This window comes from Arachis hypogaea, chromosome 19 (genome assembly GCF_003086295.3).
Source record: "Arachis hypogaea cultivar Tifrunner chromosome 19, arahy.Tifrunner.gnm2.J5K5, whole genome shotgun sequence".
Classification (NCBI taxonomy): domain Eukaryota; kingdom Viridiplantae; phylum Streptophyta; class Magnoliopsida; order Fabales; family Fabaceae; genus Arachis; species Arachis hypogaea.
The window spans coordinates 41719597-41725184 of NC_092054.1; positions in this window are offsets into that span (position 1 = coordinate 41719597).

Here is a 5588-nt window from a genome sequence, read left to right on the forward strand (position 1 = left end):
TTTCACTGAGAGGACGGGATGTAGCCATTGACAACGGTGATACCCAACATAAAGCTTGCCATGGAAGGAGTCTTGCATGCATGAAGAAGAAGATAGTAGGAAAGCAGAGATTCAGAAGACAAAGCATCTCCAAAGCCTCAACCTGTTCTTCATTACTGTATAACAAGTATTTATTTCATGTTCTTTTACTTTTTACAATTAAATCTGAGAATTATTGATATCCTGACTAAAAGTTACAAGATAACCATAGCTTGCTTCAAGCCGACAATCTCCGTGGGATCGACCCTTACTCACGTAAGGTATTACTTGGACGACCCAGTGCACTTGCTGGTTAGTTGTACGGAGTTGCAAAAGTGTGATTGTAATTTTGTGCACCAAGTTTTTGGCGCCGTTGCCGGGGATTGTTCGAGTTTGGACAACTGACGGTTTATCTTGTTGCTTAGATTAGGACTAATTTATTTTTGTTGGTTTAGAGTCTTTTATTTGAGTTTAGTTTCATATTTTAAGTTTGGTGTCAATTGCATGCTTTTACTTTCTTTTATTTTTTGAAATTTGCATGTGTTTAGTACTTTCTTGATTTTTAAAAATTTTAAGTTTGGTGTCTTCTTGTTGTTTTTCTTTAAAATTTTCAAAAATTTGTGTTTGGTTTTCTAAAAATTTTAAGTTTGGTGTCCCTTGTGATTTTATTTACTTAAATGTTTTCAAAAATTTGTTCTTGGTGTTCATCTTGATCTTCAAAGTGTTCTTGGTGTTCATCTTGACATTCAATATTTTCTTGTTTTTTTTCATTGTTTTGATTTAAAATTTCTAAGTTTAGAGTCATTTTGTTGTTTTTCTCTTTCCTCATTAAAATTCAAAAATCAAAAAAATATCTTTTCCTTATTTTACTCATAATTTTCGAAATTTTGCATTAATTTAGTCAAAGATTTTCAAAATCATATCTTTTTTTTAGTCAAGTCAATATTCTAATTTCAAAAATTGATCTTTTCATATCTTTTTCAAAATAATTTTCGATCATATCTTTTTAATTGCTAATTTCAAAATTTTTTTATTTGATTAATTAATTTAGTTTTCAATTTTCTTTTATTTTCTTTTTGTTTCGAAATTTTATTTTATTTTCCATTTATTTTACTTATTATTTTCGGTTACTTTTTAAAAAAAAGAAAAAAAATAATTCATATCAATTCCCTTTTCTCCATCATGGACATAAGTGGAAGTGAACAGTCCAGAAGGACTCTGGGGTCATATGCTAACCCCATTACAGTTGTATATGGGAGTAGCATCTGTATACCTCCCATCAAAGCAAGCAGCTTTGAGCTAAATCCGCAGCTCATTATCATGGTGCAGCAAAATTGCCAGTATTCCGGTCTTCCACAGGAAGAACCTACTGAGTTTCTGGCACAGTTCTTACAAATTGCTGACACAGTACGTGATAAAGAAGTGGATCAGGTTGTCTACAGATTATTATCGTTTCCATTTGCTGTAAAAGATCAAGCTAAGAGGTGGTTAAATAACCAACCCACATCAAGCATAAAAATATGGAGGCAATTAACAGACAAATTCCTGAATGAATTTTACCCTCCAAGAAGGATGACACAGCTAAGGCTGGACATCCAAGGCTTTAAACAAGAGGATCATGAATCCCTTTATAATGCCTGGGAGAGGTACAGAGGGATGCTGAGAAAATGCCCTTCTGAAATGTTTTCAGAGTGGGTACAGTTAGACATCTTTTACTATGGGCTTACAGAAAAAGCTCAGATGTCCCTAGACCACTCAGCTGGTGGATCTATACACATGAGAAAAACAATTGAAGAGGCTAAGAACTCATAGATACAGTTGCTAGAAATCAACATCTGTACTCAAACAGTGAGTCCTCCATAAAAGAAGAGGCTATGGCAGTAGCTACTGATCCCAATCCTAAAGAACAGATTGTGGAACTTAATCAGCAATTACTCTTTATGACAAAACAATTGGCATAATTCAAAGAGATGCTCCAAGATACTAAAAATGCTAACAAGAATATAGAAGCACAATTGAATCAGACAAGACAGTAGCTATCTAAACAGATAACAGAAGAATGCCAAGCTGTCCAACTAAGGAGCGGGAAGACATTGAATAACTCAGCTCAAAGTAGCAAAGAGTCAAGAAGGGGACAAATGACAGAGGATGACCAAACCACTGCCCAAAATCCCTCTGAGGACATCAAGAGCCCAGAGAGGAATAACTCTGGCGTTCAAACGCCAGAAAAGGGGGAAAAGTTGGCGTTAAACGCCCATTCCTTGTCCAGTTCTGGCGTTCAAACGCCAGAAAAGGGTGAGAAGCTGGCGTTAAACACCCATCCAGCACCCAATCCTGGTGTTCAAACGCCAATGAGGGATCAGACACCTGCAAGTGCTGATAGTAATCCCTCTAAGAAGGCTTCTCCAACCACTCCTGTAGGGAATAAACCTGCAGCAACTAAGGTTGAAGAATATAAAGCTAAGATGCCTTATCCTCAGAAACTCCGCAAAGCGGAACAGGATAAATAATTTGCCCGCTTTACAGACTATCTCAGGACTCTTGAAATAAATATTCCATTTGCAGAGGCACTTGAGCAAATACCCTCTTATGCTAAGTTCATGAAAGAGATCTTAAGTCATAAGAAGGATTGGAGAGAAACTGAAAAAGTGTTTCTCACTGAAGAATGCAGTGCAGTCATTCTGAAAAGCTGACCAGAGAAGCTTCAAGATCCAGGAAGCTTTATGATACCATGCACATTAGAGGGTGCCTGTACCAAGACAGCCCTATGTGACCTTGGAGCAAGTATCAATCTAATATCTGCATCCTCTATCAGAAAGCTTGGGTTGACTGAAGAAGTCAAACTAACCCAGATATGTCTTCAACTTGCTGATGGCTCCATTAAATATCCATCAGGCATCATTGAAGACATGATTGTCAAGGTTGGACCATTTGCCTTTCCCACTGACTTTGTAGTGCTGGAAATGGAGGAGCACAAGAGTGCAACTCTCATTTTAGGAAGATCTTTCCTAGCAACTGGACGAACTCTTATTGATGTACAAAAAGGGGAAGTGACCCTGAGAGTCAATGAGGATGAGTTCAAGTTAAATGCTGTCAAAGCTATGCAGCATCCAGACACATCAAATGACTGCATGAGCACTGATATTATTGACTCTTTAGTGGAAGAGATCAATATGACTGAGAGTCTTGAATCAGAGCTAGAAGACATCTTTAAAGATGTTCAGCCTGATCTGGAGGAATCAGAGGAAACAAAAGTACCTCTGAAAATCCCTCAGGAAGAGGAGAAACCTCCTAAACCTGAGCTCAAACCACTACCACCATCCCTGAAATATGCATTTTTGGGAGAGGGTGACACTTTTCCAGTGATCATAAGCTCTGCTTTAAATCCACAGGAAGAGAAAGCATTAATTCAAGTGCTAAGGACACACAAGACAGCTCTTGGGTGGTCCATAAGCGACCTTAAGGGCATTAGCCCAGCAAGATGTATGCACAAGATCCTATTAGAGAATGATGCTAAGCCAGTGGTTCAAGCACAGAGGCGGCTAAATCCAGCCATGAAGGAAGTAGTGCAGAAAGAGGTTACTAAGTTACTAGAGGCTGGGATTATTTATCCTATTTCTGATAGCTCCTGGGTGAGCCCTATCCAAGTTGTCCCCAAGAAGGGAGGCATGACAGTGGTCCATAATGAAAAGAATGAACTGGTTCCCACAAGAACAGTCACAGGGTGGCGTATGTTTATTGATTACAGAAGGCTCAATACAGCCACCAGAAAGGATCATTTTCCTTTACCATTCATAGACCAAATGCTAGAAAGACTAGCAGGTCATGAATACTACTGATTTTTGGATAGCTATTCAGGCTACAACCAAATTGCAGTGGATCCTCAAGACCAAGAGAAAACAGCATTCACATGTCCATCTGGAGTATTTGCTTACAGAAGAATGCCTTTTGGTCTCTGCAATGCACCTGCAACCTTTTAGAGGTGCATGCTCTCTATTTTCTCTGATATGGTAGAGAAATTCTTGGAAGTCTTCATGGATGAATTCTCAGTATTTGGAGACTCATTCAGCTCCTGTCTTGATCATCTAGCACTTGTCCTGAAAAGGTGCCAAGAAACTAACCTAGTCTTAAACTGGGAAAAATGTCACTTTATGGTGACTGAAGGAATTGTCCTTGGGTACAAAATTTCAAGCGAGGGAATAGAGGTAGAGGTAATTGAAAAATTACCACCACCTGCCAATGTAAAGGCAATCAAAAGCTTTCTGGGGCATGCAGGATTCTATAGGAGGTTCATAAAGGATTTTTCAAAAATTGCAAAACCTCTAAGCAACTTGCTAGCTGCTGACATGCCATTTATGTTTGACACAGAGTGTCTGCAGGCGTTTGAAACCCTGAAAGCCAAGCTGGTCACAGCACCAGTCATCTCTGCACCTGACTAGACATTACCATTCGAATTAATGTGTGATGCCAGTGACCATGCCATTGGTGCAGTGTTGGGACAAAGGCATAACAAGCTTTTGCACGTCATTTACTATGCCAGTCGTGTTCTAAATGACGCACAGAAGAATTACACAACCACAGAAAAAGAGCTGCTTGCAGTGGTTTATGCCATTGACAAGTTTAGACCCTATTTAGTTGGATCAAAAGTGATTGTGTACACTGACCATGCTGCTCTTAAATATCTACTCACAAAGCAGGATTCAAAACCCAGGCTCATAAGATGGGTGTTTCTTTTGCAAGAGTTTGATATAGAAATAAGAGACAGAAAAGGAACAGAGAACCAAGTAGCTGATCAACTGTCCCGGTTAGAACCAGTGGCTGGGGTGTCCCTTCCTTCCACTGAGATCTCTGAGACCTTTCCGGATGAGCAACTCTTTGCCATTCAGGAGGCACCATGGTTTGCAGACATTGCAAATTATAAAGCTGTGAGGTTCATACCCCAGGAGTACAGCAGGATGCAAAAGAAAAAACTAATTTCTGATGCAAAGTACTACTTATGGGATGAACCATATCTCTTTAAGAGATGCGCTGATGGAATGATCTGCAGATGCATCCCTAGAGAGGAGGCACAGAAGATCCTGTGGCATTGTCATGGGTCACAGTATGGAGGACATTTTGGAAGTGAGCGAACAGCCACTAAAGTCCTCCAATGTGGCTTCTATTGGCCTACTCTCTATAGAGATGCCCGAGAGTTTGTGCGTAACTGTGACAGTTGCCAAAGAGCTGGTAACTTGCCTCATGGTTATGCCATGCCTCAACAAGGGATCTTAGAGATTGAGTTGTTTGATGTATGGGGTATAGACTTCATGGGTCCTTTCCCACCATCATACTCAAACACTTACATTCTGGTGGCAGTAGACTACGTATCTAAATGGGTGGAAGCAATTGTCACACCCACTAATGATACCAAGACTATGCTGAAGTTCCTCCAGAAACATATTTTCAGCAGATTTGGTGTTCCCAGAGTACTAATCAGTGATGGAGGAACCCATTTCTACAATAAACAACTTTACTCTACTATGGTTCGATATGGAATTAGCCACAAAGTAGCAACTCTGTATCATCCACAG